Here is a 20497-nt window from a genome sequence, read left to right as displayed (position 1 = left end):
CTTGAGGGCTTCCACGAGATGCTATGACTCTCTGCTCTGAACACTCTCTGAGTTTATCTCTTCCAAGCTTGCTCTACAATTAGAAGAACAGGAATCAACCTGAGTATTCTCATGTTGAAAGCAGGCCTCTTCAAGGATGCCAAGCAAAATGATGCAAACCTGTAATTACAAAAGCTCTCAGCATTCATATGCATTTCCCATTTCTAAGGTTTCATGATCATTAGCTAATGCACTCAAACTCCTAGGAGACAGAGTCATGTCATTATCCATATTTTATAAGAACAAAATGTAGACGTGTAATGACTTGTGGCAGAGCACAAAGAGCTTCTAATCGGATTTATATTCCAAAGGGGCAAAAAGACCTCCAGGTTAAGGCATCTCAATTCTGCAAAGAATATAAAAAATCTCATTCTCATCACATAAATCCTCTCCCACTGCAAGACTGCCAAGGAGAGAAACAGCCTGTGCAAAAGGGGGCGGATGTGACCGTCTTCTCCTTGAAGTTTTTCTTTGGGTACTTTTTCCCAAATGAGTTGCTAAATATCACCCAAATGGGGGAGGGGAGATTCTTTTTATCAAAAAAGAGGAGAGACCAGTATCAGCTATCCTGATACATGTGAGATAGAGGCATGACATTTCCTGTGCAAATCAAGGCTTCCCCACCCCAACAGAAGTGCCCAAATGAATGCCTTTGGTGCAAAGGTTCTGCCCTGTGGTCTCACCATCAGCTCTGGCCCCCTGACCTGGTGACCCAGCAGGTCACCCAAATGCTCCAAAGACAGGTCTCCAACTTCAAGGATTCCGTTTCAGGAAGCCCCACCTGTGTTCACCGGGGGAGCAAATCCACATATACTGACCACCCACTATACAGTCGGCATTTTCCTTGTATAATTGTTGTTACAAGCCTGTGCATTTTGTTGTTGTTATTAGCCTCGTTTTACATGTGAGAACACTGGGACCCCCACAGCTAACAAGTACCTGAGCCAGGGTCTGAGTCAGGTCTACCACACTCCCAGGTCCATGCTTTTTTTCTTCTACCCACAAGCCATAAGCATACTTTTCCCTTGCAGCCTTGTTTTGCCATTGCTAAGAAAATATCTTCTACATCGCCCTATATTGTTGGAGAAAACAGAAACAACCTAGAGGGAAGGTCCGAGTGAGCCACACTCTCTCTAGAGCTCAGTTCTCAGTTCTCAGAATGATCAACTCATCAGTTGGTGGTTCAGTGGTAAGGAATCTGCCTGCAATGCAGGAGACTCTGGTTTGATCCCTGGGTTGGGAGGATCCCCTGGAGAAGGGCATGACAAACCCACTCCAGTATTCTTGCCTGGAGAATCCCATGGACAGAGGGGCCTGATGGACTACAGTCCATGTGGTCACCAAGAGTCGGACACGACTTAGCAAGTAAACCACCACTACCACCCTCTCCCTTACCTCAGTCCTTCTCCATCAACTGTTATTCCAAGTCCCACTGGATCAACCTCACCAGCATGCAGATCACAGCATGTTGGGCTCAATCCAGAATGCTCCAGATACCAGAGCCAAACACTACAAAGAGCCCTGCTGATAGCAGAGTGCATTTTCCAGTCAAGGTCTTCAGAACAAGAGACCATAGCTGAAGGGAGCCCACAGAGAAAATGATAAGTAGCTAGTTAGCACTGGGCCTGCTACCCAGCAGAGAAATCAACAAACACCTTTAATGAGCTGCTGATGGGAAGCTCAGCCCTATCTATTGTAAAACTACCCCCCAGTCCCACCTCTCCATTCTCCATCCACATCTCAGACCATTTTCAAACTGGGAAAACTGGAAAACAGGAAAGAAGACGACAAATTTCCAGAAAGGATAAAATAAGTGTATGTGATATGGGGCTACCACTCAGAGTCAGTTAAGTCCTTGACTATAAAAGTCTTCTGGCTTCCACAGACAAATGCAAGAACATGGACACAAAGAAGAATTCTAAAAAGGATGTTGAGTTGGCTTTTGCACAGCAAAGGATACCACTGACAAAATGAAAAGACAAACTACTGAATGGGAGAAAATATCTGCAAATGATAGGACTGAAAACAAATTAATATTCAAAATATATAAACAGACCCTACAACTCAACATCAAAAAACAAACTAATAAATGGGTAGGAAAAAAATAAATTTTAAAATAAATAACTAAATAAAAATTTTAAATGGGCAGAACTGAATAGACATTTTTCCAAAGAGGACATGCAAATGGCCTATGGGCACATGAAAAGATGCTCAACATGGCCAATAATCAGGGAAATGCAAATCAAAACCAAAATGAGATAACACCTCATAGCCATCAGAATGGCTATCATCAAAAAGAGCATAAAATGTTGTCAAGGATGTGAAGAAGAGGGAAGCCTTGTACACTGTTGATAGGAATGTAAATTGGTGCAGCTACTGTGAAAAACCATATGGAGGTGTCTCAAAAAGCTCAAAATAGAACTACCATATGACCTGGTAGTTCCACTCCTGTTTATGTATCTGAAAAAAACAAACGCACTAATTCTAAAAGATATATGCATTCCAATTTTCATAGTAACATTATTTGCAATTTCCAAGATATGGAAGAAACCTAAGTGTCCATCAACAGATATATGGAGACAGAAGCTCTCTCTCTCACACACACACACACACACAATAGATATATTACTCAGCCATAAGAAAAAGAAATTTGCCGTTTGCAGCAAGCAACATGAATGGCCTTGGAGGACATTATGGTAAGTGAAATAAATCAGAGAAAGATGAATACTGCCTGATATCACTTAAATGTGGAATCTAAAAAATACAACAAACTACTAAATATAACAAAAAAGACATACACTCACAGATATACAGGTTCCTCTATATAACCAGTGATTACCGGTGGGAAGGGGAGGAGGGGCAACATAGGGGTGGAGAAGTGGGAGATACAAACTACTGGGTATAAGACAGTTTCAAGGATGTACTATACAACATGGGGCATATAGTCAACATTTTGTAACAGTTGTAGGTGGAAAGTCACCTTTAAAAATTGTATGAAAAATATTTTTAAGTGATAATAGACAACAAAAACTTTTATTTTATTTTTTTAAAGAGGAGTGAGTGGTGGGGAAAGTCTTTTATTAGAGCCATACAACTAGAGGACCGTTACTGCTTTATACATGCAGCTGACTAAAGAACAACTGGCAGCTTCTCATCTCGATAAAGAACAAATGTGAAGCTTTAGAACCTGAGGTGACTGTCACTTCACGTTAAGGATTTAACCACTCACTGGACAATCTGGAACAGTCCACTTTGAATCCAAAGATTTCCTTCAACTGTAGAGAGATCAAGAACAACACTTAGAGGTACAGGGAGCCTCAAAGATCATCACTGAGTCCAACCTCTCACTTCATGGGTAAGGACAGGAAGGGAAGAGGAGAGAGCTCTCATCGGAAACCAGATCAGCCAGCACCTTGAACTGGGCTGCCCAGCCTCCACCACAGTGAGAAATAAATTTCTGTTGTTGTAGGCATCCATTCTTAAGGTATTTTGTTAGGGCAGCCCCAGCTGATTCATACAAAAGACCTTCCTTGTCTGTTCTAAAGTCACAATCACCTATGCTAATTATGCTATACAACTCAGAAGTTCTCAAAAGCTTCCTGAAGTGAAAGTGAAAGTCACTCAGTCGTGTCCGACTCTTTGAGACCCAATGGACTATACAGTCTATGGAATTCTCCAGGCCAGAATACTGGAGTGGGTGGCTATTCCCTTCTCCAGGGGATCTTCCCAACCCAGGAATCAAACCAGGGTCTCCTGCATTGCAGGCAGACTCTTTAGCAGCTGAGCTACCAGGGGATCCCCCCAAAACTTCCTAATTAATTCAAATAGCAATAAGAGAAAAGATTCAACTGAAGGGCCTCTGGTAGGCCTCTGTAATCTTCAAGACCTTTGAAAGGATGGTCGGACAGAGATTCTATCCAATCCTGGTTCTGATTCCCAGGGTTCAGTGATACTGGGCCTATTTCTACCTATTCCTCCGTTTCCTTAACGGGCATAATAAAACGACCTGCAACACCTAATAACACAATTGTTTCACATTCCCGGAAAACATCGACTCAATAAACGTCAGGCTATCTCTCTAGGACTCAGTTTTCCATCTGTATCGTGAAGGAGACAGAATACATCCGTAGTTTATATTGGGGAAAGTAGCTGCAGGTCAGGACTCAGTTTCATTTTGCTTACCAGGAAGATTCAGCTGGCTTAAAAGGAGGAAGAGGTGGGCTAAACTGGGAAACCATAAGACTAAATGATTTCTAAGATCTGATACAGCATGATGGGCTTAAATGAGTCTAAAATAAAGAGAATAACCCAGAGAATTCAGGAACAGCCATGAATTAATAATCTATAGCTAGATTTCACACTGAAAATGTACTTGTGATATCTACCCTAACAAAATGATTTTAAAAAGTCTATTTATCCAGGTTGCATGAGTTCATATCCTAACCCTGCTACATACTAATTGCTTATCCCTAAACAGCTTTCTTATCTTCTCAAAGCCTCAGTTTCTTCCCTTGTAAGATATCAATAATAGTACCAAGTTCATAGGGCAACTGTGAGAATCAAATGAGTTCATACATGGAAAGCCCTTGGAACTGTGCCTACCACACAGGAAGTACTAATTAAATCTCAGCTAGTACTTCTCAGGGAAAATCCTCCAGGTCAACTGGTATCCTGTCAATCTGTTATGTTAATACCACACAGTATTTCACAATGTCTATGGGCCACACTGCATTCAGCCCTTCTTTAATTGATGAACATTCTCTTCTGTGTTCAGTTCCCCCACCATTACATACAATGTAGCATAAACATCTAGTACTTTTAAAATATATATTAGTCGACAAGAACTTTCATGTTAAAGTTAGGACATGGTCAATTGTTCAGTGGTCACTTCTCATAAAAGTCAGGATTTAAAAAGCAAAAAGATAAACAAAACGAAGCATAACATTAGCCTGTGACATGAATGGTTGGTGGGGAAGCAATCTACCATCACATCCTACTCAAATGAAGAGCATCAAGCCAAAGCTTTAACCAGAGTTTGCCCATCTCTTAGCACAGGAACTAGCGAGCTCCTTAAGTATGCTTGCTTAGCTGTCCTTTCTTGGCAAATCGAGTCCAGAGCTGTATCAGGCATTCCTTTTAGAGGCTGGCTGATGGTGTGTAGTAAACAAAACAAATGACTTCGGTCCAGCTGATAATTTCTTCCAAATCTCTTTATCCATCTTACTCAAGGTGCTCTATTTATATCACATGAGCAACCTCAGAGTCCAAGAGGCCAATCAGGTCAGATCACATGAGGGTCAGAAGCTGGCCAAGGTATGAATGGACACACACATGAGCCCCCTGGGGACACAGCTGCCACTCTGCCTTGGTCCACGGTCACCAGGGGACATCACCGACCGGGCGGGGTGAGACTGCGACTATTGCAGAAAAGCTGCAAATTCAAAATTTTGTGTGAGAGCTCCTGAATTAAGGTTAGCGATTAACGTGTAAAAATATAAAAATATTGTGAGTGATATAAAAGCTCACCACAGGCTGTATTTGCCTTCCTGGGTTACTGCTAGTTGGCTTCAAAAATGTATCCTTTCTTACATAAGGGTACAAATTTCCAATTATTCACTTACACATGTGAAATTGTCATTCTTCTAGATCAAAATGGTCACATTTCCTATGTTTCAACATAATATGTGAATGTACTCAGGACACGGGACCAAGCTGATTTAACCACAGGTCACCACGTTGCCATCCACTTCATCCTGCTAGCTCACACACAGAAAAAACTATCAGAACGATTTGGTGGTTCGAGGCGTTCTATGTGAAAGGAACCCAGGCACAGTAAACACACAGTAAACATAAACTCCTCAAACACAAAGAACAGAAACTGTGAGACAAGTGTTAGGTGCAATTTGGTGGACAGATTCTTTTGCAAAACAGATGTTACTGCTGGCCTGTCAGATACAGGGGCCAGGCACAGCAAGGCCACATTTCTCACAGCAGCTACAAACAGGTGACCTTCCTAAGTGACCTGGTTTGTGTAACAGCCAAGCTGGTTGAGTTATGTCCTTCTGCCTCTGTCCAAAGAACAAGTGAGTACAGTCTCTTTCTGGGCTTGTGGGAGTAGATTTAGAGCTTACTATAAAAAATCATCAAGCTCAGGGTGAGGGGTTTACTAGTGGCTCAGAGGTAAAAAAAATCTGCCTGCCAATGCAAGAAATAGGGGTTCAATCCCTGGTCCGGGAAGATTCCACATACGGAGGAGCAACTAAGCCCAGAAGCCCCAGCTACTGAGTTTGTGTTCTAGAGCCCAGGAGCCACAATTACCGAGGCCATGCACTGCAACTACTGAAGCCCATACACCCTAGAGCCCATGCTCCGCAAGAAGAGAAGCTACCACAATGAGGAGCCTTTGCTAGCCAAAACTAGAGAAAGGCCTGTGCAGCCACGAAGACCCAGCACTGGCAAAACATAAAATAAATAAATGAATAAAATTATTGTAAAAACAAAACAGGGTGAGGTGGAGAAATGGCTACTCAGTGAATGAACTTGCATTTCACCACTGACCTGTATAAACTACCTTCACTGGGAAAGCCTAGCTTGTTAAAACCTTTAGAGGTCACAGATCTCACCAAAGAAAAGCAAGGCTTACCTGCAGCTCAGCAAGAACCATCTGATAATACCACAGAAAAACAAAAAGGCACCCCAGGCTCTGATTGCAGGGGAGATAGAGGGAAACTGGTGTGTGGGATCAAATTGGAATTAATGTCATATGCTCACCTTGGACCTCAAGCTACACCTAAAGCAACAATTAATCTTTTTTTAAAATTTTACACAATTCTCTACATTTACTAAACTGAGAAGGCAGACTGGGATTATCTAACATAAAGAAAATTATGATTAAGGGATCAGGTAAAGTCTAGGCACCTGACCAAAGAGGAGTGGCATATATAGGATAAGAAGCTGTTAAGTATCAAACTCTAATGCGCATCTCATTCAATGTGATCGATACTGCGGTTCACTCCTAGACATTTTTGGTTTTCTTAAAGATACACAGTAGATAAAACAATCACTCTGTAAATATAACTACTTGCCACTTAAAAAAAAAAAATCACAGTTACAGTCATCCCCCCTTTTTTGTGCTTTCCCTCTCTGTGATGGTATTTGCCCAAGGTCAATCACTGTCAGAAAATATTAAATGGAAAATTCCAGAAATAAACAATTTGGGAGTTTTAAATTCTGCACCATTCTGGTCAGTGTGATGAAATCCAACTCCACCCCACTCTCAACTTGAATCATCCCTTTGTCCAGCAAATCTCACCTGTAAATCACCTAGCGTCTCGGTTATCAGAGCGACTGTCAAGGTTTCACAGTGTTGTGTTCAGGTAAAGCCTATTTTACTTACTAATGTCCCCAAAGCAAGAGTAGTGATGCTGCAATTTGGGTCTGCCAAAGACAAGCTGCCATGTGCTTTCTTTAAGTGAAAAGGCAAAAGTTCTCAACTTCATAAGGAAAGAAAAAAATCATATTGCAGAGACTGCTAAGATATATGGTAAGAAGTCATCTTCCATCTGTGAAATCGTGAAGGAAAAAGAAATTTGTGCTAATTTCACTGTCTCACCTCAAACTGCCACCACAGTGCATGATAAGTGTTTACTTAAGGTGGAAAAGGCATTAAATTTTTAAGACATTGTGAGAGGGAAAGAGATTACACTCACCTAACTTTTATTACGGTATATTGCTGTAATTGTTCTATTTTATTACTGCTAAATTCTTACAGTACCTAATTCATAATTTAAGCTTTATCATAGGTAGGTATGTAAAGGTAGGTATGTGTGTGTATATATATATATATATATGTGTGTGTGTGCGTGTGTGTGTATATATATACATACACATATATATATGTGTATGTATATATGTGTGTGTGTGTATATATATATACACATATATATGTGTGTATATATATATATATATATATATAGTTCGGTACTATCTGCCTTTTCTGGCATCCACTGGAGGTCTTGGAAATGCATATCCTCTGTGGATAAGGGGGTACAGCTGTAGCCTAAAAAGCACTCACTTCAAGGTTCAAGTTCTAATGTTGACAGTGACCAACAGGAAAGGTAGAGTAAACCATAGGCCCTCTCTGTCCGTGAATGTGTATTCAGCGTTTAAGAAAAAGATCATCCTATTTTGATGGGGTGAAGGGGGTGGGGAGTGTTGACAACCCAACCCCAGGGGTTAGCTATGAATCATTTCTTCAGACGCCGCCTTCTCTAACAACTCCAGGCAGAGTTAGTCACTTCCTCTCTGCTCTCAAGGACTCAGTACAGCCTCATCTCAGCACTTAACATGACAGCCATAGGACTCTAGAACCAACACTTCCATTGAGGCCCCTGCCTCGAACACAGGAGATCCTCAATAAGTGGATGAAACGCACATCAACCTCTACCTGGGTTGACAAGATAAATAAGGGAGGTGTTCTGTTCTGCTCAGTCACTAAATCATGTCTGACTCTGCAACCCCATGGGCTGAAGCACACCAGGCTCCCCTGTCCTTCACTATCTCCCAGAGTTTACTCAAATTCATGTCCATTGAGTCGGTGATGCCATCCAACCATCTCATCCTCTGCTACCCCTTCTCCTCCTGCCCTCAATTTTTCCCAACATCAAGGTCTGTTGCAATGAGTCGGCTCTTTGCATCAAGTGGCCAAAGTATTGCAGGTTCAACATCAGTCCTTCCAATGAATATTCAGGGATGATTTTCTTTAGAATTGACAGGTTGGATCTCCTTGCAGTCCAAGGGATTCTCAAGAGTCTTCTCCAGCACCACAGTTCGAAAACATCGATTCTTCGGTACTCAGGCTTCTTTATGGTCCAACACTCACATCCGTACATGACTACTATGTAGCTGTGCTCAAAGCTGGGTAGATACAAAGGAATCTAGGCACATATAGGCTGTATAACCTGGAGGCAAGGAAGCAGATTATTTTCACTCAATCTGCTCACTGTGTGTGTTTGTAAGTAGGTAGTGGTTGGAGGCTGCTGCTGCTTCAGTCGTGTCCGACTCTGTGCAACCCCATAGACGGCAGCCCACCAGGCTCCGCCTTCCCTGGGATTCTCCAGGCAAGAATACTGGAGTGGGTTGCCATTTCCTTCTCCAGTGTATGAAAGGGAAAAGTGAAAGTGAAGTCGCTCAGTCGTGTCCGACTGTTAGCGACCCCATGGACTGTAGCCTACCAGGCTCCTCCGTCCATGGGATTTTCCAGGCAAGAGTACTGGAGTGGTTGGACCTGGCAGCTAATGTCAAGGAGCAAGCCTAGCAAGGCCATCTGCCTGAAGGCATTTCTGATTTGCAGAACATCCCTTTCCATCCTGGCATCGAGCGTCACAGGAAAGCTCAGACCGAAGAGCCATGTTCCATCAGAATAGGCTGGGACCCTCAATTTTTAAAAACTGGATCCCCTGGCCCCTGCTTAGCATACAGATATCATGCAAAACGAGGCAGGCTAAAATAGAGTAGGGCCTTCAGTGATTCCACTTGATGAAAAAGAGGTGATACAAAACACCTCACACCGTAGAGAGGTGACAGACAGGGGCTGATGACAATCCTCCAAATACATCTTAGGAAACACGGCATCAGGCCCTGGACTCCAGGAGAGTCCTGGACTCCACATTCCTACAGAGCAAGCTGGATTTTTACACTCAGTAAAAGGTCACTTTGAAGTCCTCGCCCCCTGCAAACTCAAAGCCCCATGATCCAGCAAGACTGAAAAACTTCCTGTTCTTCTCTGAGGGGGTAGCAACTCCTCCCAGCAAAACCCACTCGTTTCACTGATTAAATCAACCAAATAGAAGCCAACATTCCACAAAAGAATGTCCACTGCTATTCACACAGATAAACAGATACACCCACTGGTAAAGGCCAAAAGACACGAGTGCCCTGGTTCTCAAACAGTATTTCAACATGGTATGGGGGTGGTCTCCTGGTCTCCAGCTCCTTATTGCTCCAACCTTAAGGCCCCAAGAAGTGGGAACAGCTCTAAATGCAAAAAGAAGAGCCAGTATCTACTCCAAAGTCAGTACCATTTAACCATCTCGGCCACGGACACGTTGCCTTTGTATAAATAACAAAAAGGCATGCCCCTCACTGGGTGCCGACCTGGAGCGCAAGGCCTGCCCAAGCAGATAATGACTAGGGGGAAAGCTCCTCTCTCCAGCTGATTGAATCAGAGCTTGTTGGGCTGAACAAGGGTTTGGTGCTCAGCCTCCAGGGGTCAGGGTACAACCTGGGGGCAGGCCCTTGGTTTACACTTAGCACATCCACAGCCCCCAGTCTATTGTTAAAATATAAGTGAAGTCTGTTTCTAAGTCTCACTTCCATCCAAGAAAGAGCCCCCATGAGAAGTCCTGAGTTTCAGCAGATTTCTCTCAAAGGCTGTGAGACACAGTAATTAATACCTGAGCTCATCTCAGAAATATCAAAGATATTTAAAATGCAGATTCTTTTTTCATGATTAATTGATTTTATTTATTTACTACAAGTATAGTTGATTTAGTGTTTCACATGTACAGCAAAGTGTACAGTTATACAGATGTATTCTTTTTCAGATTCTTTTCCATTTGTGTGTGTGTGCACACGCTCAGTCATGTCCGACTCTTTGCAACCTCATTATAGATTATTAAAAGATATTAAATATAGTTGCTATATTTAAAGATATTTAAAGAATTTAAACATATTAAATTCTTGTTGCTTATCTATCTTCTATATAGTAGTGTGTATCTGTTCAAAAAGCAGATTTTTAAGCCTATATCCAATCTACTGAATCAGAATTATTGCAAATGGAAGACTAGAATCTGCATTTTTAATAAGCTTCTCTAGCAATTTCTCTATATCCTTAAATTTGAGAACCATGGATCCTGGGTGTAGGCTTCTCTGCCCCCTCCACAGCCAGGACACCAGGTCTTGGGAAAATTTATCAGCAAGCAGTCAGTTAGGAAAATACAGGTACACTAAATCTTGTAACAGATATTATCTAGTATAAAGAACTGGTTCCACAGGCAGCAGGGACACAGTACTGCAGGAAGCAGCTTCATCCACAAAAGCCAGGAAAATCAAAGAGGAGGGATGGGGTTATCAGAATCTGACAGTTCAGAGGCAGAGACCCATAGAGCTGGGACCCAGAAGTCTGAGGGACAGGGGCTGACACCTCAGGGGCTCCAAGGAAGACCTCTCAGTGAGGGCCCAGGGTGGGCTGGGAGGTCAACATCTGAGGACTGGCTGGTGTGGACATCTCTTGAGTGATGTCAGGAGGCTGGTTCCAGGATGTAGAAAGAAGCTGGAGGATGGAACCAACTGCTGCTAGAGCGAGAAAGACCCTTTCTGGAAGGAAGCTGAAAAGAACCAGAAGCAAGCAGGATGAAGCATGGCCTTTCTCGTTCCTCCAGCCTCTCAGAGTCCCCCAGCATCCCCAATTAGCAAAGCTTAACAAGGAACAGCAGACAAAGGAGGAACATGGTTTGCCGAGTAACAGACAATGTCTAGAAAGGCATGTCTAGCGCTTAGAGACCACCACTTAATAAGGAGCCAAGCTGACGTGCATCAGCTCCAACAGAGGATGGGTCTACTCCAACCTCCCCCTAACAAAAGCTTTTTCTTAATTCTCATTTCACTCTGTTCACAAACGCAGCTTCTATCATGGCCCTTTTTAACATCTAACACTCCTCAAAGGTTCACTCTGTACTTCCACGCCCAACATGGCCCCACTCTGTGTCTTCCTGGCCATGCAGAAATTAGGAGTAGCCACAATTAGCCACACAGCCCAACCAGCCATGAGACCTCGGGCGAGGTGCTTCGGCACGTTGTGCCTCATTTTTCTCAATTCCAGAAAGGGAATGGAGCAGTTATGTCTGTACCTCATGGGGTGACTGTAAATATTAAATGAGACAATACACACAAATGTAATAATACAAAGAAACATGCCTGGGACTAAAGTGTTTATGTTTTGACTGTGAATATTTTCAACAGTATGATTACCCCAGATACCTGGATGGAAACTAAAACAAGACCAACTACAAGCTGCTGCAAAATCCCCTTCCCTGAGGTCACCTCTGTTCGCTGGGACCCCAGCTCCTGCCTGTTTCTTCTCAACCCTACCTCCCCGAACCTGACTCCTGGTAGCCTTGATACCAGTGACTGGGTATACAGAAAATTATGCGGAGGGAAATGATTCATTGTTCCAGCTCCACTCCTCTGATAATTAAATATCCTTGGCTACCACACCCATGAAGCAGCAAGGAACTAAAAAAATTTCTCCTAGCTCAAGGACAGAAGGAAAAAAAGTCCATTTCACTAAGGCCACCCACCGCTCCCCATCTCTCTGTCTGGTCTGACTTCACTCATAATCATTCAATTATCTGGTCTCCTCGGTCACCTGAGGTTCTCCCCAAGCTATACCACCCAAGGGGAAGTACAGCCACCCTTATAGGGAGAGGGCGTCCCCTGCCTCTCTCCTGCCGCAGTCTCGCCCAGCAGCAGGAAGATGATGCTGCAGGCAGTCTGACTGACAGCAGAAGAGGCATGGGGAAAGCAGTGTGCTGAGAACCCCATTAGGGCCCGAGAGCACAGCTACATGAGCAGGAGGCTGAAGAAGAGCCCCGTGAAGAGCCCCATGGAAGCAGTAGCATGGCGTCAGCCCCCGCCTCTACCAGCCCTATCACTCAGGTCTTCCTGCAGGATCCCCCCCTCATCAGTCAGGCCCAGCAGGACTTCAGGGCAACCTGCCCTCTCATTCTTGGAGCCAAAGATTAGGACTATATAGGAATTAAAAAGATGTGCAGGTCACCTGGATACCCTGTGAAAATGTAGATGCTGACATAGTTCTGGGGTGGGGTTTAAGATTCTGTGTTTCCAATTATACGTATGATGTAGCTGGTCCACAGATCCCTCTTTGAATTGCTAAAGCATGGGGGACGCAGCCTTTTTATACTGTTCATGGCATTCTCAAGGCAAGATTACTGAAGTGGTTTGTCATTCCCTTCTCCAAACAATGAAATGGAAAAGACTAGAGATCTCTTCAAGAAAATTAGAGATACAAAGGGAACAAACATATCATGCAAAAATGAGCACAATAAAGGACAGAAATGGTATGGACCTAACAGAAACAGAAGATATTAAGAAGAGGTGGCAAGAATACACAAAAGAATTATACAAAAAAGATCTTCATGACCCAGATAACCACGATGGTGTGATCACTCACCTAGAACCAGACATGCTGGGATGCGAAGTCAAGTGGGCCTTAGGAAGCATCACTATGAACAAAGCTAGTGGAGGTGATGGAATTCCAGTTGAGCTATTTCAAATCCTAAAAGATGATGCTGTGAAAGTGCTGCCCTCAATATGTCAGCAAATCTGGAAAACTCAGCAGTGGCCAAAGGACTGGAAAAGGTCAGTTTTCACTCCAATCCCAAAGAAAGGCAATGCCAAAGAATGTTCAAACCAGTCAATTCTAAAGGAAATTAACCCTGAATGTTCATTGGAAGGACTGATGTTGAAGCTGAAACTCCAATACTTTGGCCACCTGATGCAAAGAGCTGACTCATATGAAAAGACCCTGATGCTGGGAAGGATTGAAGGCAGGAGGAGAAGGGGATGACAGAGGATGAGACGGTTGGATGGCATCACTGACTTTATGGATATGAGTTTGAGCAAGCTCCAGGAGTTGGTGATAGACAAGACTGGCGTGCTGCAGTCCATGGGGTTGCAAAGAGTTGGACACGACTGAGTGACTGTGCTGAACTGAGGGGACACAGCTTCCCCAAATTGACCCCAGAAGTTCTAAGTACTCACCTCCTAATAAGGGAATAGAAAGTTTAGAATCTTCCTGACCCACTTCCTGGTCCCCTGTGGCTGGCTCAGGAGAAAAGCATGAGCCATGGGAAAGCAGATGTCTGGGAAATCAAGGATAAGAGGGACCAGCTTGATATATCTAGAAAAACAATTAATTGGAAAAGATACATGCATCCTAAAGTTCACTGCAGCACTATTTACAATACCCAAGACAAGGAAGCAACCTAAATGTCCATCAACAGATGAATGGAAAAAGAAGATATGGTATATACATACATACACACACACACACACACACACACCAGACTATTACTCAGCCATGAAAAAAATGAAATAAGGCCATCTGCAGCCACATGGATAGACCTAGATGTTATCACATTAAGTGAAGTAAGTCAGAGAAAGACAAATATCATATGATATCACTCATATGTGGAATCTTAAAAAAAAATACAATGAACTTATTTATGAAACAGAAATAGACCCACAGATATAGAAAAGAAGCATATGGTTACCAAAGGGGAAGTAGGGGGCAGGGATAAATTAGGAGTTTTGAATTCACATACACAGACTGAGGCATGCTACTGGTGAAGAACCTGCTTGCCAATGCAGAAGTCCTAAGAGGCACTGGTTCAACCCCTGGGTCAGGAAGGTCTCCTGGAGAAGAGCATGGGCACCCACTCCTTGCCTGCAGAATCCCATGGGCAGAGGAGCCTGGTAGGCTACAGTCTATAGTGTCATAGAGTTGGACATGACTGACGTGACTTTGCACGCTTGCATATACAAAATAGATAACCAACAAGGACCTACTCTATAGTATAGGGAACTATACTCAATATGTATATAGAAAAGAATAGACAGATAGATAAAGGTATACTTATATACACACATCTACATATATGTGTATATAACTGAATCACCGTGTTATATACCTGAAACCATTAATAACATAACATTATAAATCAACTACACTTCAATTAAAAAAAAAAAAAAAGAAGGACCAGTGTGGGGAAGGGGCTCCCAGCCTACAAGAGACCGGAAGGAGCAAATCCCTTTCCAAGGAACCACATTTAGGAATGTTATGCATATTTAGCTCTTTAAAAATGAAGATTCAACACTCCTCCCCTTAACACGTTAAGTTTATCATTTTTTAGGTATATTTTCAGAAATTCACCACCAAAGATGAGGACAATTCTGCTTCCTTGCCTCAGTAAACAAAGTGTAATTAAACTTAGAATTATTTCCAGCAACTCTGGCTGAAATTAAGTTGGGCTTCAGTTGTCTGGAAATTTATTAATCCAGAAAACATAATTTCTCAAATATTATAATTAAGCATACACAGTAAACAAAGGTAAACAGCCAGATCACCATAAATGCTTTTATTCACCCCTAGTCACGCTCACATTAAATGCTTAGTCTTTACAATAACAATACAATGTTGACATTCAACAGATTACTTTGATGACAGTTCAAGAAAAAGAATCACTACAAATATTAACTGTTTAACTGAAACTTTCTTACAGCCTGATGCACAGATCCTCATATCCATACAATATCTCCAACTGAAAGCAGATGTGTATTCTATGGAGATCTGCTTATGATGGCATGAGTTTTAACATGTCTTGTAGTCACTCATTTATTACCTTTTCTAAGAGCTGGGCTGAACTGGATTAATAAGTGCTTGTTAAATTGATCTTTTAATAGATAAACCTCTTTATTTCCTTTCTGTTTCATTTACTTGACAAATGATAGGAAGTATTTAGTTTTATGTATTTGCTGTCAAGTTTTTGGCTAACTAGTGTTTCTACCTTAAACTCAAGCTCTCAGAAGGCAGCTACCTACCCTCTTGATTCGCCTTGTTCACCACCAAGATAGCCCCTCCTGTGCCTAATTTAATAAAAACCTGTTGGCGATAATGGCCAGGCCTTCAGGCCCACAGTATGTGGACCAAAATTCCCAAAAGGCCCGAGTTTCAGATTCAATCTCATGTGTCAGTTAGCTTCACTGGATGTTTTACTCCATCCAGTCTCAGTAAGAATAAAATGGATAGATACGTGTAACAACTCCCCACCAGTGGGGGTTGGGGAGAGGAGGAGCAACCAAAAGCCTGATCTACTAGCATTTAATAATAATTATAATAATGCCTTCAGCACATGAAGAATAACAGCATCTTGGAGCTGGAAAGAACTTCTATTTATAGTTCACACAATCATATAAGGACAGAGAATATGTACATGTTTATTCATTCAAAAGATTCTATTGAGCTTCCTGTATGTGCCAGGCACTAGCTGAGGAGCTAGAGGCAGAGAGCAAAAAGTGCCTCCTTCCTAGAGTTTACATTTTAAGGGGGGTGGGGGCTAGATTTTTAAAATCTATGAACAACATAATTTTATTTTGTGGTAAGTGCTATGAAAGACATGAGTAATATCAATTGGTGGGTAGAGTCTCGGAGCTGTGACAGTCAAGGAAGCCTAAGGTGCTGACATCTAGGTGGACAAGGAGTCACCACACTAAGATCTGTGTGCAGAGGTGCCAAGAAGAAGGGCAGCACCTACAAAGCGCCTGGGGCAGGGATGAGTTTGGAGAGCTTTGTTTGACTATACAAAAGCAGCATAATCAAAGCTTGTGGACTAAGAAGGCAGACGGGAAAAGGGATGCTCAGATGGTAGGCAGGGACCACAAGGAGAGACATGTGAACAAAACTAAGTGCTCTCGAGGATTTTGAAGAGAAGAATTGGATGATCTGGCTCACATTTTATAAAGCTCACTCTGGCCCCTCTGTGGAGATACGGCTACAAGTGAAGAAAGAGCAGATGTGGCAAGACTGGCTAGGGAGTTGTCATAAATGCTCAGGGACCAAATAAGCATAAGCTAGGATGAGAGCTGATGAAATAGAAGTTACCTGGGGAGGGGAAACATTGAAGTACTAAAACTAAATCTGTATCACCTCTGCTCTGGTCATCACTGAATTTTATAATGAATAACCCTGATTCTCTCTTCACCCTTTCAAAACTTGTACACCAGGACTGGTTGGTGCACCAGAATAAATTCTACTCACTCCAGATGACAATTTAAAAGCCCTGAGCTACCATGCATTGCTCAATCAACCTCTAACAGGAAGAACAAAGAACCTGAGGATGCAGGGGAAAGAGACATAAAAACCAAGTTGCCAGTCATTCTTCATCTACTGAGAAGAGGCCAGCAAGGGTGGGGGGGTGTTTCTACATATTCGAGAGATAGTTCTGGGGAAAAACAATTTTTCAGTCACCTCTTACAACTGGATATTTGTGGGTGCTGCCTCCTATGAAGAAGCATTTTATAAATCCAAAAGAAAAAACAAAAACATTTGGTATTTGAAGGTATTTTTCCCATCCCACTTTTGGAGGCTTACAAGAAATAATTAACCAGTCAAATGAAAGCTCTTTCTCGCCATTCCTTAAAATTAAACCATACTAAACAACACTAAGAATGGTTAATATAAATTTTTTAAAATCCTACTATCCAGACACAGCTATTTTCATAGTCACATATTACAATCTAATCCTTATTCATACACACACATTTATATGCATTCACATGCATAGTCACAATAATTATAGCTCTGTATTCTATTTGCATTGTGAATTAGATCATAAGCATTTTTCATGTTTCTAAAACGTTTATAATTATATTAGTTGCAACACAACATCCCAACATATTACTGAACCATAAACTATTGCCTTTAACCCTAAAATTGGGCACATGAATTCTCTTTTCTCTCAGATTCATCTAACAATTTCAAAGAGATAACCCACCTTTTGTGCAAATAAAAGCTAAAACAAAGCCAAATGCATAAACTTCAAGGCTCTTATAAAATTGCTGCATTCAGTAACTCATTAAATTGCTTATAAAATCATTCGTCTGTCAATGATTTGCCAAATCAAGTGAGTAAAAAGAAATATGTCAATTTCATTTAGGGATTATTTACCTGGGATACAAGAATAACACACAAACCCAACAGGAAATTAGCTGAACCTGCAACGCTGAGTGTGTACTTTTTTCTTTAATAAGTGAATGGAATATGGACTCGGAGGAGACATCACATTCTCTGCACTGTAATTTCATCAAAGTCTTAGCTTTCACTAGGTGGCTGAGTACTTATAGGTAAGAGTCCACAGATGAAATGCTGCAGGAGGCAACTCTCTGAATGTTTTAAGAAATGTACTACATTGGCCTTCCCTGGTGGCTCAGCGGTAAAGAATCCGAGCGCCAACGCAGAAGATGCGTGTTTGATCCCTCATCCAGGAGGATCCCACATGCTGCAGAGCAACTAAGCCTCTGTGCCACGACTATTGAGCCTGTGCTGTAGAACTTGGAAGCCACAACTACTGAGCTGCAACTACCGAAGCCCGAATACCCTAGAGCCCGTGCTTCGCAACAAGTGAAGCCACCGCAATGAGAAGCCCATGCACCGCAACTAGAGAGTAGCCCCGCTCACTACAGCTAAAGAAAAGCCCACACAGCAATGAAGACCCAGCACAGCCAAAAATAAGTAAATTAAAAAAAATTTTTTAAAGAATAGTGCATTAAAATAGTTCCACATTTAAACATGTAAGGGTAATTTAGAACTATACACATAGAGATAAATGTTGTATAGAGAGAGAACACAGTTGTTTGGTCACTCCATCGTGTCCGTCTCTTTGTGACCCCATGGACTGTAGCCCATAAGGCTTCTCTGTCCATGAGATTTCCCAGGCAAGAATACTGGAGCGGGTTGCCATTTCCTTCTCCAGGGGATCATCCTTCTCCAGGGATCGAACCTGCGTCTCCTACATTGGCAGCTGTGCCACCTGTGAATGGTAAAGGTGGCTCACCTTTACCAATGAGTCACCAGGGAAGCCCAGAAAATACAGTACTATGTTCTAAAGGTGTCTTTCCTTTAAGGACTCCTAACTCCCTGAGGCATGCCTAAAAAGGTGGAACAAGCTCACGCAACTGACAGCTTCCCAGCTATCCTCCAGATTCTCCAAGCCATTGTATTTTAGCAGTGCTAAAAGTAGCAGAGGGGCAGGGGCTTCAGCGACCTTCAGGGGCTTCAGCTTCAGGAAATGCTTAAAAGAAAGATCCCATATCCTTTGATACCCTGATCCTTGGTGGGGTTATACCCTTCAGCAGACAAGAGGCTAACACCACTAAAATTTGTTCTCAGCTTTAAAAGGAGGCCACAGCAGCCTCTCAATGAAGACTCTCTCCAGACGTGGAAACCACAAGGGTCACCTCCTCCACAGTTTCATGCCCCACCCTTAACTCACAAGGCGAATCATTTCAGGAGAATGTCTGAAGGAGAAAGAAAGAGATGGCCATCTACAGATCAGATCCCATCCTGGGAGAACCTGAACTCCATCCTAGAAAACTGAGGAAGTTGTTCAGTTTTGCAAACTGTATCATATTTCAAAGCCACTGGCAGAGAAGCACCACTTTCTGCTATTCCCTTTGTAAAGGGAAATGGGAAATGTGAACTCTTGCATCTCAACATTCTGTTCGTGCAGACTTTCACATCTTCTGCCAGGGTTCACCCTGGACAAAGACTCCAAAAGGATGTCCAAATTCTTTGGACAACTGGGATTCAGCCATATCAAATACTGCTTGAAATAATTAAAGCTGTCAGCAGGGCCCTGGAAATGCTGGAGCTTTAAGAGTATCTAAATGTCTTATTACGTTTCATAATGGTATCTGATCAGCATTACAATTCCTCACAGTCCCTAGACAGGACCAAAATGACCAAATAAGGCTGGCAAAACAATGTTTCTTTTCCATTCACCTTCGTTTCTCTCTTGAACTTTAAAGTAACATTTCCATGCTTTTCATTTATGTATCAAAAGCCATATCAAAATATTTAAGAAGTGGGAAAAGACAATGACTGATGAGACCTCTCTCAACCCAAATCCATGGAAATCCTAAATGCCACACCGTTAGTCTTAGAGATCTGCTGCTGCTGCTGCTAAGTCGCGTCAGTCGTGTCCGACTCTGTGCGACCCCATAGACGGCAGCCCACCAGGCTCCGCTGTCCCTGGGATTCTCCAGGCAAGAATACTGGAGTGGGTTGCCATTTCCTTCTCCAGCGCATGAAAGGGAAAAGTGAAAGCGAAGTCGCTCAGTCGTGTCCGACTCTTAGCAACCCCATGGACTGTAGCCTACCAGGCTCCTCTGTCCATGGGATTTTCCAGGCAAGAGTACTGGAGTAGGGTGCCATTGCCTTCTCCAGTCTTAGAGATCAGCACACTTTAAATCATCAACAAGAAGCACACACACCCAACTACTATCTAACCTCACTCCCAACTTAAAATCAAATGGATTTAAAGGATATCACTAGTTAAAACTAGAATGGGGGAAAAAAAAAAAAAACACTATTCAGTGATGCAAACCCTTCTCTCTCATTTTTCATTACATTTTGCCATTAAACATCCAACTTTTATTTTTGTACCTGTTCATAAATAATTATATGTCCTCTATTTAGTTTTATTATGATAAAATACACAGAAATGTCTACCTGCCATGGGCTTAGATACCCAAAATTATCAAACAAAACAATTTTCTGCTAATTCAGGGAAACTAGGGCTTATTCAACAAATATCTTATT

The 20497-nt window shown here is 42.3% G+C and overlaps 1 protein-coding gene across 7 annotated transcripts in view; it reads right to left on the bottom strand.

Moving 5' to 3' along the window:
• The window catches only part of STK39 (serine/threonine kinase 39), a 316521-nt gene that overhangs the window by 253769 nt on the left and 42255 nt on the right, over window positions 1–20497 (bottom strand). The window contains exon 1 of one of the 7 annotated variants that reach the window (XM_081582617.1): window positions 1435–1530. The exons of 5 other annotated variants lie outside the window; for them this stretch is intronic. The gene's annotated coding sequence lies outside the window, so the exon portion shown is untranslated. Of the gene's footprint in view, window positions 1–1434; window positions 1531–20497 lie in introns of those variants that run through there. One more of the 7 variants, XM_081582618.1, reaches the window with a different exon arrangement.

The sequence above is a fragment of the Giraffa tippelskirchi genome, chromosome 3, assembly GCF_054371585.1.
Source record: "Giraffa tippelskirchi isolate mGirTip1 chromosome 3, T2T-mGirTip1v1.2.pri, whole genome shotgun sequence".
Lineage (NCBI taxonomy): Eukaryota > Metazoa > Chordata > Mammalia > Artiodactyla > Giraffidae > Giraffa > Giraffa tippelskirchi.
The sequence above is the reverse complement of the archived record's forward strand: the minus strand, read 5'-3'. Positions and strand labels throughout refer to the sequence as shown.